Source organism: Glycine soja, chromosome 4 (genome assembly GCF_004193775.1).
Source record: "Glycine soja cultivar W05 chromosome 4, ASM419377v2, whole genome shotgun sequence".
Classification (NCBI taxonomy): domain Eukaryota; kingdom Viridiplantae; phylum Streptophyta; class Magnoliopsida; order Fabales; family Fabaceae; genus Glycine; species Glycine soja.
Window position 1 is genome coordinate 25,332,559 of NC_041005.1, and position 13,416 is coordinate 25,345,974.

Consider the following 13,416-nt stretch of genomic DNA (forward strand, 5'->3'; position numbering starts at 1 on the left):
TAGGAAATATGTATGTGGGGGTCACCACCACAACATGGAGTTTGTAATGGCTCTGGCTTCATGTGGATTCACACATTTGTATATCCTCAAGGATACCAATGGTATCACCACTAGCCTTCCCAACGCTTTGTAGGCGTTCCTCGACAACTCACACATGCTACTAAATAATATATTTAACGCCATTGCTTAGATTTCCCATATGTAGATTAGACATATTCAAAGGTATGCCAGCCACCTCTCATGGGTTGGGCCTCTCCACGGAATACTAAGCAAAATTATCACCTTATTCTCAAGGCCTTGAATGACGAAAATCCTTTAGGATTTTTCAATAACTATTTGTCTCACATTTTTTACACTACTAAAAATGTTGAACAATATATGCTAATATGTTTTTGTCTAAGAGACAACTACTAATTATTATCTTATTCATCAAGGATATTAAATCCTAAAATTATTATATTATCTACGTTGCTTAAGAATTTAAAATGTCAAATAATCTGCTAATGGATTTATTAAATAAATATTAGAAAATTCCATTAAAAGGAAACTTAAAAATGATAATTAAATTAATTTACTTCCCCATTTTTTAAAGCCTATTGTAGACTATTCTAGAATATTTTAAATACATAATTCACATCTTTGTGAATAATAATTTCTTTTCCTTTTTTTTCCTAGAACATATCCGGTCACTTTCTCTAGATTTTATTAGGACTATTCTTACTTACAAAGTTCTCCTTTTTCCTATATAGTCACTAAAAAAGAGCTATCATAAAAGGAAACGTTTTAAACTTTAAACAATATGCCTATCTATTTTGAGCACGATTCCTGTTTTCCAATCATTAAACTTATTATTTAATGGTAGTTATCATCATTCTATTTAGAGAGAAAAAAATTCAATTTGCTTTTACTTTTTCTTCTTATAGTGCCTAAGGCAGAGTGATGTTGTGTAACTGTTGCACACTCTTTAAGAATAGGTTTTTAGACAATTTATATATTTATTATTATTTTTATATCGTTTATAATTCATTCAAATAATTACCTTAATATCTAGACTTAAGTTCTCAGTTTACATTCTTTTTCTTTATCATAATATCTAAACTTGAGTTCTTAGTTTAATTTCTTTTTCTTTATCTACCTATGGAAAGTTAAGTATTTTATTCCTTCTGACTTCGTTATCTGTTTTGAACCCATTCAATAGGACTCAAACAGTCCCTATATGGCTCACAATTCTACTCCCCATACAATGATATCAAAATCTCAAATGATTCACGGTTGGTACTTTATAACTTTGCAAGAATAGGCATAATATATATCTATAATAATCTTTCTACTTTAACATGTAAAAACAATAAGCATGTATAGACTTATATAGCTTAGCTTCCATTTCGGGTATCATAAGATCCAAACTTCACGCCAATTTTTTTCCCTATGCGCATAATGATCTCACCAACTCTAGTATGCATTTTCTTTTTCTCTTTTTCCTTGCGAAAACATATTAAGATCATATCTTCTATCACCAAAACAACAACACTCAATATTTTCCTATTTACACTAAGCAACCAATGTAAAGGAGACAAACAAAGAGTCAGCTCCCTTACCTCAAAGAGATGCTAAAAGATAGAGGTTTAGATGAGTGATAGGTGAAGAAATTTATCACTTTGGACAGGGTCTTGAATAAATCATCATTAATTTAACAACAAACCATTCCCATGAACAACATAGAAAATAGAAATGGTTAGGAGAAAGAAAAATGTCCAGATTTGATAAGGGAAAGGGAAGAGAAAGATTAAGAATAACTTACCAATAGTATACATCAAGCGAAGAAAAGAATTACATGTTTTTAGCTTTGGAATACTCCTTGAACTTGAAGGTATGCCTCTGAAAGATCATTTGGATGAGTTAAACTCTGTCTTGCTGGAGCTCCATGACATTGATGTCAAATTAGAGGATGGAAAGGATTTCATGACACTTAAGGTAGTCAAGTCCAGTTTCTATTCAAGAAAGCTTCAACACAAAGCTTTTGGAAATGGTGATGAAGTCTCTACCTTTGGATTATTAGTAAACAATTCTACAAAAGGGCAGAAAAAGAAGAAAGGAAAAGGATTCAAGAAGGGAAGAATTGATCCAAATGATATTTGTAATTATTGCAAAGAACCTAGCCACTAGAAGAAAGATTGTCCCAAGAAAATCAAGAAAGACTTTATTGCCGCTGTTGGTCAAAGTGATTCCTCATCAGAAGATGATTTGGTACTCTTGGTTGTTGATCAACAACAACGTCATTCTGAATAATGGGTATTGAAACTTAGGTTGTTCTTATCATATGAGTCCACACTGAAACTGGTTTGTGACCTATGAGAATAAATCTGGTGGTAATGTTCTGATGGGTAACATAACTCCTTACAAGATAGTTAGGATAAGTTCAATACAAATTAGAATGCATGATAGAATTGTTAGAACCATAACCAATGTTTGTCATGTTTTAGAGCTTAAGAAGAATCTAATCTCAGCGGGAGCCACGAATTCAAAAGGTTTTTACCTATTGTGTTGAATGTGGAGTGATGCAAATCAAAGGGAAAGGCAAGTCTGTTGTAATGTAGGGAACTAAGCAAGGAAATATGTATGTCCAACAAGGCTCCACTATGACAAGCTTAGTTTCAATTGTTTCAGAAGCTGGGAGTCCTACGTCTAATGATAATTCTTATGGCATATGCATCTAGGCCACATGAGTGAAAAAGGACTGGAAATTTTGAGTAAGCAAGGGCTACTTGGAAATCACAAGGTGAAACCTCTTCAGTTTCATGAGCATTGTGTCTATGGGAAGCAACACACCTTCAAGAGTTCTACCCCTGGAAGAAGCAAGGTACTTCTCTCTATCATTGATGATTACTCAAGGATGACATGTGTATTCATGATGAAACAAAAATCTGAAGCCTTCAAATGTTTTAAGCATTGGATGACACTCATGCAGAATCAAAAAGAAAAGAAAGTTAAGCATTTGAGGACTGACAATGGCTTAGAATTATGTTATGAAGAATTCAATGAATTCTATAAGAAAGCATTGCTAGACAACATATTGTTCGACGTACTCCTTAGCAAAATGGAGTAATTGAAATAATGAATAGGATCTTATTGGAAAGGGCTAAATGTATGCTATCAAACTAAGAGCTGAATATAAGTATTTGGGCTGAGGTAGTCATCACAACATACTACTTGGTGAATCAATCATTGTCCATCGTCATAGATTTCAAGACCCCTTTTAAGGTATAGTCTAACAAACTAGTTAATTACTCAATGTTGAAAGTGTTTAAATGTCCAACATACTATCATGTACATGAAGGAAAGCTAGAGCCCAGAGCTAAGAAAGGTGTCTTTATGGGCTATGGAAATGTAGTTAAAGGATTCAAAATTTGGTCTTCATAAAAAAGAAAGATCATTCTAAGTAGAGATGTCACTTTTGATGAACTCTCTATATTGCATTCTAAGTATATGAAAGATTCAAACAAGGCAACTAATTTCACTAAGCATGTGGAGTTTGAGAGCCCCATAATTAGAAATTTTAGTGATTAGGAGCACTCTAAAGAGCCTAATGGTATTGAACAAAATCATCAGACCTAACCCCCAAAACATCAATTTGAATCAGTGGATGAATACTACTGCTCTTAGGAAGTCTCAAAGGCAAATCAAAGCACCTAAAAGATATGGCTTTGATGATATCGTCTCCTATGCACTCCAAGTAGCAGAAGAATTGACTCATTTGAACCAACCACTTATCATGAAGCAATTACTTGTTTTGAAGCTGATAAGTGGACAATGGCTATGACTGAGGAAATGGAATCCCTTTAGAAAAATCATACTTGGGATTTGGTTGAGTTACCTAATGGCAAAAGAGTTATTGGATGCTAATGGATCTTCAAGAAGAAATATGGTTTGTCAAGCACTAAAGTCATCAAGTATATAGCACATCTTGTAGCTAAAGGCTACAACCAAAATAAAGGTGTGAACTACAATGAGATTTTCTCTCTAGTTGTCAAATACACGCCCATTCATGTTTTACTAGCTCTTGTTGCAACTATGGACATGGAGCTAGAGCAACTTGATGTGAAAACAAATTTTCTACATGGAAAGTTGGAGGAAGAAATTCTAGGAAACAACCAAAAGGTTTTGAGGCGCAAGGAAAGGAAGATTTTGTCTATAGGTTGAAAAGGTCTCTCTATGCACTAAAGCAATCTTCAAGACAATGGTACAAGAGATTCAATCAGTTCATCATCTCTCATGGGTATAGAAAAAGTCCATATGATTCATGTGTTTATCATAGTAAGGTGGAGGATGGTGCATACATCTATATGCTTCTCTATTTGGACAACATGTTCATAGCATCTTGAGACAAGTTTGAAATTTAGAAACTAAAGTCACTACTTAGCAGTGAATTTGAGATGAAAGATATGGGAGCAGCTGAAAAGATTTTGGGCATGGAAATCAGAAGGGATCATGCTTAGAATAAGTTTTTCTTATGTCAGAAGGAATACATTCACAAAGTGTAGAATCGATTTGGGATGACAACAACGAAAACAATATGTACTCCTTTGTCATCATCCATTCATCTCTTTGAACTCAATACTACTCAACCAAAATTAGAAAAGAAATACATGTTTCGTGTTCCTTATGCTAGTGCAGCTAGAAGTCTAATGTAAGCCATTGTATCTACAAGACCAAATCTAGCACAAGCTACCAATATAGTGAGTAGGTATATGGGTAAACCTGGCAAGGAACATTGACAAGCAACTAAACAAATATTTAGGTACCTTAAGGGTACAACTGATATTGGACTCATCTACCAAGGTGACACATCTTGTGCACTTGTTGGTTATTTAGATTTTGACTATGTAGCAAATTTAGATGCAAGGCAATCTGTGACATGTTATGCTTTCACAATTGGCAATTCCCTTATTAGTCAAAAAGCTACACTTCATCCCATAGTTTCTTTGTCAATAACATAGGCATAATATATGGCTCAAGCAGAAGCAGTGAAGGAAGGAATCTGGTTAAAGGGTCTTATGAACAATCTTGGGTTTCCATAGGATAAAGCTATCATTTTTTACGATAGTCTAAGTACAATCTACTAAGCCAAGGATCAAGTCCATCATGAAAGGACTAAGCACATTGACGTCTAATATTACTTCATTCATACTGAAAAGAGAATTGATATCCAAAAAGTTGATATAAGAGAAAACCTAGTTGATATGTTCACGAAGCCCATTCCTAGAAGCAAATTTATGCATTGTCTGAATCTACTAAATGTAGATTGTTGGAAATAACTTTGTATATATGTTTCAGAATTGTTACTAAACCAAGGTGGAGGTTGTTGGATGAAAGAGGTGATTGGATGACACTGAGAAAGGTGACTAGACGATGTTGTCTGTATCATCCAGTTTAGCCCACTGTGCTTGAATTTGTCTTCTATCCAGTGGAGCATCCAATTTGGCCTAACAATGTATTGTTCAGTTTGTTTAGTTAGTTGTTGGATGGTTTAGATAACATGTTCTATTTGTAACCATTTTATGTTATTTTTGTTTCAATCTGTTACACTCTTCTATAAGGGAGTTAGTTAGAAGGGTTAAGTGTGACGAGAGTGTAAAACCCACACATTATAATTTCATTGTTCTAATGTTCAATAACAACAATACTCTTTCTCTTCACATGTTACCTAATATTTGTTTTCTTCTTCCCTAATTTGAATTTTTCTTTTTGAGTCTTAAACCCAACATAGTGTTTGGATTTTGTTTTGTATATCAACATATTGTTTTTGAAAAATGGACCTCTATCAAAAAAAAATATTTTGTACCACAAAAAAAGTTTGTTTTTGAAAAAAAATTGGCAAAATTCTATTGTTTACTTGTGTAACAACAAACATGTGTTTAATTAATGATGATGATGATGACATTTCTTAATTTTTTAACCTAAAACCAAAAAAAAGTTTTCCATTAATGAAGAAAGAAAATAGAGAGAGAGAGAAAGAGAGAGAAGAGAGTGAGACATAATGAGGGTTGAAGGTATGGTGTAAGAGGGGGTGAATGGGAACAAAAGACTGCGAACGAGAATGGTTGGTTGACACCATTCTTCTTTTGGCACTTCCTGGACACACCTAAGGAACCAAATCTCTGGCCTATTTACAAGCGATTGGGTAGATTGTAGGAGATTTTGATTGTTGACAAAAGATACAAGGGAGGTTATATAGGTATTCGTTAGTTCATATCTTAGATGTTCAGAACAAAAGACTTTTGGAAAGCCAGCTTTATAGGATTTGCATTGGTAATATGAAGATGTTCCTAAATCTTTCCAAGTTCACTAAGGAAGATTCTAGAAGACAAAGAAGCATAAGTTGGGTAACAAAAGGTAATCCCCAACAATGGGTGCAAGCAGCGAATGAACAATATAGGCAACAATCGATCAATACACAACACAAAAGAACAATCAAAAGATGGTAGATAAAACCCAAGGAAACAACAAACAAGGGGAAGGAGAATGGAAAGGACATGATATAGTAGTTGTGGAAAATGGAAGAGATTGGGTATTGAATAGCTTTGTTGGAAGGCTAAAAGATCTTCAGAAGTTTGATAAATTATGTAATGCATATGCTCTTATAGGTTCTACCATGGTGAAGATGAAATATATACAGGAAAATATGGTGCTCATTACAGGGTTGTCTGAAGAGAAATTGGTGGAAATGGCCAATCAAAGTCAAGGTAAACAAGGCGTGTTGGCCTTTTTTCATAAATTTAGAAGTGGAACGCAAATATCTCCCCTAGCTATAGGCTTTTCTGGGTAAGAATATATGGGGTACCTTTAAATGTTTACGAGATAGGGTGTTTTTAAAATTTAGTATATCCTTTTGGGACATTCGTGGGGCTAGATGATGACTCTACCAATATGGAGCGACTATAATTTGGGAGGGTGCTGATGAAACTCACTTCACCACACATGATCTCTTATACCAATCAAGTGAGGATTAATGGCAAAATTTGTAAGGTGAGGTGTAGTGAAGAACATACCACCATCACCAATTAGTGCAGATGCGAGATTTGGGAGAAACATTCAAAAAAAGGGACCGCCTCCTCGATGGCAAGCGATGTATGGTATGAAATCCATTCTTTTAGCTCAGAATGTATGGAGGAAGTGGATGGTGGGTGGAAGCTTCAGCAAGATGGTGAAGGGGGACTGTGAGGCAGTCAAAGATGTCTCTGTCAACAATTTCTCTAATGACTTTTTACATTGCCATAAAGAAGCACATCAAGTTGTAGTATAAAAAAAAGTTGAGGTTGTACTGTAATAGGGTAGTGTAGGCGAGACACTTATAGATAAAACCATAAATTTTGACAAAGGCCAAGAAGTAGCTGATACCACACAACTACCAAATTCATGTAATGAGTTTGGTAGAGTCAGAATGGAGCCATTAGGGGTAAGAGCTATGACATTGATAAGGGATTGGAAGATATGGTGAGAGGGGGAGAGTGTCTTGTGAGGGGCATTGGACAGAAGAACAAGGATTTCGAAACAGGGGTAGATCTCTTGAAAGTGGATAAAGACATGTGTAAAGTCCACAACACAAGAATAAAGAAGGGGGTTGGCAAAAATTCTTTTTTGAGAAACACTGAGTCAGTGGTTACTTTTGGGTTGGGGAGTAGGCCTAATAAAAAAAAAGCGGGTTGAAAGAATGTAATTAAGAACTCAGGTCACAATTTGTAAGTCAATGAAGGAACAAAGGACTTTGGTTTAGATGGACTACTTTCAAAGGAAGCCTTTCAAGATGGGTCTGTTGTGGAGATATTAAGAAGAAAAGGCAATGATGAAGAGCTATTTGGGGGGAGGAAATGAGACCTTTAAATAAATAGAGGAAACAAGCTACAATATTAGCTGAAAATAGATTTGCTCCTTTAATTTTATCCTCCTCGAGGCAATGTGTAGGCTCGTCAATGGATGATGAAATAGAAAAGGTGGTGGAATGCCAAGGACCAGGTGATGGAAGTTTAATTCAGGATGCTTAGACCTAGGCAGGCACAAGACAACAAGAATTGAGAAGAGATCCAAGTTTTTTTTTTGGTAATTTTTCTAGCCTAAATCCTCAAGAGATGAAAAGGGATAGCTTAGACCTAGGTAGGCAAAAGATAACAAGAATTGAGAAGAGATCTAAGATTTTTTTGGTATTTTTTTGGGCCTAAATTCTCAGGAGATGAAGAGTGACAACACTGTTTGGGTATACTATGTAGGATACAACAAAGGAAGTGTGGAATCTGGGAACAAAAATGGGAATGTCTTTTTCAAGACAAAAGGAGGTTATGGAGCAGAAAATTGTAGTTTTGGAGGACAAGAACGAAGAGGAGTGAAAAAAAAAAACAGGAGAAAAGGAAAAGAATTGGTTCAATTATAAGGATCCTATCTTTGAATGTGAAGGGGTTGGGTAGCCAGATCAAACTAACAAAGTATAGGTAAAGAATGTTTTGCTTTGTGGGGGTCACTATGATATTAATTGGGTTGAAATTCTAGCAACAAATAATGGTGGTGGTTTGCTATGTATTTGGAGTAAACTTAATTTTGTTGCTAATGTAAGAGCTTTGGGGGAGGGATACATATATCTTGAAGGATTGTGGAAAGAAATTGGAAGCAATGTAGTAGCGGTAAATGTTTATTCTCCATGTGACAACTTGAAAAAGAGGAGACTTAAGGAAGATTTACTTGTGAGGAAAGGATGAAGCAATGTCACTAAGTGGTGTGTTATTGGTCATTTTAATTGTGTTAGGATGTAAGGTGAAAGGGTGGGGGATGGAAGTGGATTGGATCCAATCATGAAGGATTTCAATCAATTTATTGACAATATGGAATTAGTGGACATTCCTTTAGCAGGGAGAAGTTTCACTTGGTATAGGCATAATGGGAGTGTGAATAGTAGGCTTGATAGAGCTTTGGTGTCTTTGGAGTGGTTTTCTACATGGGTCGGGGGCACCTTATAAGTCACAGATAGGAACATCTTGGATCATTGTCCCATTATTTTGAAAAATGTTGTAAGGGATTAGAGTCCAAAACTTGTCAGATTATGGATTGGTGGCATCAAGTGGCGGATTTCTAGAAGTGGTTGACGAAGGGTTGGGAAGGCTTGCATATTCAAGAGGGGAAGGGCTTTGTTCTCAAAGAAAAAAAATTAAGGGCTTAAAGAGATGCTTAAGGTTATGGAGTAAGGAGCAATGTGGTGATATTAAAAGCCAATGTCAACTTATAGGAAGAAGAATGGATGATTTAGATATCAAGGAGGAGGTGGAAGGTTTGGAGGAACAAGAATTAATCCTAAGAAGAGAATTGCAAGATGAGTTTTGGAGGGTGACTTCTTATCATAGTGTGCTAGTGGCTAATGAAGTGGTAGAGGATGCCAAGAGACGAAAGAAAAAATGCTTGAACTTTAAAATTTAACTATCAAAAAGCTTATAACTCAGTTAATTGGAAATTTCTTCTATATATGCTAAAGAGGTTGGGTTTTAATGACAAGTGGATTAGGGGGTGCTGGGTATCTAGTAGAGTGTTTGTGCTAGTAAATAGTAGTCCCACTGAGGAATCCTCTATCCTCAAAGAGCTTCGATAGGGTAACCCGTTTGCACCTTTTCTTTTCACGATGGTGACAGAAGGGTTGAGTGGTCTTATGAGAGAAGCAGAGAGAAATCATTTGTATGACAATTATTTGGTGGGAAAAGATAATGTGGAGGTTAATTTTCTCCAATATGCAAATGCCTACCATTTTCTTTGGTGAGGCATGTAACGCCCAAGGCAAATGACACCGGAAAGAGAGAGATCTAGAGGTTGTATAGGTATGAGATTGTACAATTGATGATGACTTAAAGCAATTAATTTGTACTACCTATACCAACAAGATGCATCTACTTTTCGGTAGCCTATTACTTAAGAACTCCATAGTTAAGCGTGCTTAGCTTGGAGTAGTATGGGATGGGTGACCTTTTGGAAAGTTTCCTAGAAAGCGTGTGAGTGAAGACAAAACATGCTGAAAAGTCTCATGTTGGTTTGTGGCTATAGTCATTGATACTGAAAGCAGCCAAAGCAGATTGTTGAGGTCTCAAAATGGGCTACCTACGGAGGGTTCTAACCAATAAGTATTGTCGTGTGTGAGTCATTGAGAAGTTGACAATCAGGGATGTCGCAAGGCATCATTAAAGAACATGATGACTATCAAAAGTATGTTGAGATGTTTCAAGCTTGCGCCGGGGTTGAAAGTTAATTTTCATAAGAGCTACTTTGGACTCATTAGTGAATATAGGTTGAAGTGTATGTGGAATTGTTGAAATGTAGGATCATGTCTTTGTCACTTGCGTACCTAGGGATTCCATTTGGTACAAATCATAAGAGGGAAGAGACTTGGAGAATTATCATCGAGAAATTTAATAAGAAGTAGAAAGTGTAGAAACATAGGCACTTATCATTTCTCGGGAGGATATGCCTCAATATCTTGGTCCTCTCTTCTCTACCAGTCTTTTTCCTTTATTTTTTTTAAAAGCTTCTCATATTGTCACACATAAGTTGATCTCCATCCAAAGGAATTTCCTTTGGGGTGGTGAGGAGGATAGGATGAAAATTGTTTGGGTGAGTTGGAACCAAATATGTTGTCCTCAAAATCATGGGGGGTTGGGGGGTGAAGGACATTAGGCTTTTTAATAATGCATTACTTGGGAAATGGAGGAGGGATTTGCTTGAAGGGAGGGGGAATTTATGGTGTGATTTGTTGGATTCTAAATATTGAGGGTGGTGAGGATTGGCATAAAGTGGTTTTGATAGTAAGGCATCTCTTTGGTGGAGAGACTTGAAGAAGGTATGTGGTGGTGGAGAAAATGATTTGAAAGGGTTTGATAATTTCATCTCTAGGTTGGTTAGTGATGGGCGTAATATTAGATTTTAGGAGGGCATTTGGGTGGGGGAAGTCTCTTAAAAATAGATACAGTAGACTTTTTGCTATTTCAGACCATCAGGGAGAGATGTTAGATAAGGTGGGGAAGTGCGTTGAGGGAGCTTGGAAATGAGATTTTTTTTATGAAGGAGAGAATTTTTTGTTTGGGAAGAAGAGCTAGCAAATAGTTTTCAAAGGGAGTTAGTGGATATAGTTCCTAATAAGTCTTATGGAGATGGTTGGAGTTGGGATTTAGGTTCTTCCGAGGTGTACACAATGCAACTCTACAGATGAGATATTACACAACTCATTTATCAACAGTGCTCAAAACAAAGTATTTCTAGATACTTGGAAGGTCAAGGCTAAACAAAAGTTCAACACTTTGTATGGAGACTATTTTTAAATCGCCTGCCTACGCCCTATGCCACATATCTGAGAAAAACAAACATTATTCTTCATGATTTTTCAGGTTTGTGTCAATTTTGTAATGCGAAGTGGAAGATGCAGGACATATGTTTTTTTCATGCCCCATGGTTACAAGTATTTGGGACCAATGCCTTTCTTGGGTTGGCTTAAAATTTGTTTTGCCTTGCCAGTGCCGTGTTGATAGTAAGGTCAATTAGGCCTGTGCCTTGGGCCCACAAATTGAAAAGTTACTAATAGTGTAGATTTTTTTTTTGCTATAATAGTATTGTAGATATTTGAGGGATACACAATCACAACCACAATCATGGGTAAATTGCTAGTAAATAAGAAATATTCAATAGCAATGAGATACAATCATTAATTTTTCAAATTCCAACATTCACATAATCATTGGGCACAAAACTTTTCAAGTTACCTTTTTTAATGATATATTGAAAACATTGATTTTAACGGTAAAGTTTTAATAACAGTATTAATTTGTGATTAAATTGAAATAAAAATCATTTTGATGATTAGCTATTTCCAATATTATATCTTAACGATTATTTTTTTATCTCTGTATATGCATTATAAAAATTAATATTTTCACATCGTTCTCTTCACTATTTCATTCTTAATCTTTTCCCTCTTCTTTTCCTCATCTTTTTATTATTTTCCTAAGACTTGAAGTGAATTGTCATGGTATCAAATTATTGTAGTAGAAAACATCAATGTGTAATTTTCTCGATTTCTAGGTTCTATCGTTTCACCATTTTCTCTTTTTTACTTTATAACATTTTTATTTATAAAGTCTATTATTGTCTTTTCATTTTATTTTCTTCTTACACTTTTAGAATTGTGATAATATAAAACATCAAATAAGAAATGAATCTGGTTTTGAAAAAAAATAAAAAATAAAAGATTGAAAATTTAATTCAATCCGAACATGGTGCTCTTGATAAATTTGTTAATATTCATAAAAAGGATATAAAAATAAGTACTATTGATGAAAAAATTATAGAAAAATTACCCATAGATAATAACATTGAAAATACTGATAGTCTTAATTTCAATCAAGAACAAAAGGATTTACAGGCGAATACTTTATTAGAAAAAAATAATGAACATAGTAACACCCCAAGTGAAGTTCTTGAAAATATTTATGATACAGGGAAATGAAAAACTATAAATAAAAAATTTAGAGATTTAATGATAGAAAATGGTCCAATTAGACATAACCATATACGATTTCCAAAAGATCAAAATAATATACATTTTTAATTCATCTTTTTATCAAAGGATATTACCAAATGAAAAAAAAAATATGATAGGAAATTACTAGTTTATTCTAAAGATTTAGATAAAGTGTATTGTTTTTATTATAAATTATTTTGTTCTAGTGATATTAATTAATTAGTAAATGAAGGGACTAAAGATTGAAAAAATCTTAGTTCAAAACTCAAAAGTCATTAGACAAGTCATGAACATATTAGTAAAATGGCCAAATGGATTGAACTAGAAAAAAGATTGAAAAGAAAAAAAAAAGGCTATAGATAAAAATTTACAAAAACAAATTAATAAAGAAAAAAACATTGGGAAATTTTTTTACTTAAAATTATAGCTGTAGTTAAATATCTTTCTAAATATAATCTTCTTTTTCATGGGACAAATGAGAACATTAATATAAAAATAAATAATTAATATTTAATTAATTTTTTTTTAGAAATTTTTCCTTGACACGTCCCTGTGCCTTGCGATCCTCAATCTCATTTCTCGCAGCAATATCTTGTTAAAGGATCATCAAAGAAGAATGAAGCTTGGAAGATGGTATGGTGCTCTGTGGTGTGGAATATATGGTCATGTAGAAATAAAAGTATTTTTAAGGAGAACCTTTTGATCAAAGGAAGCTGATTGATGATATTCTCTTCTGGACTTGGTCTTGGCTCAAGGGATCTATTTCTGGATTTTTCTTTTTCCTTTGTGCACTGGAGGTCGAATCCTATGGCATGCTTCTTATCTATTTAATGTGATATATCGGGTGATGCTTGGGTTGGATTTCTTTAGGCTAGGTT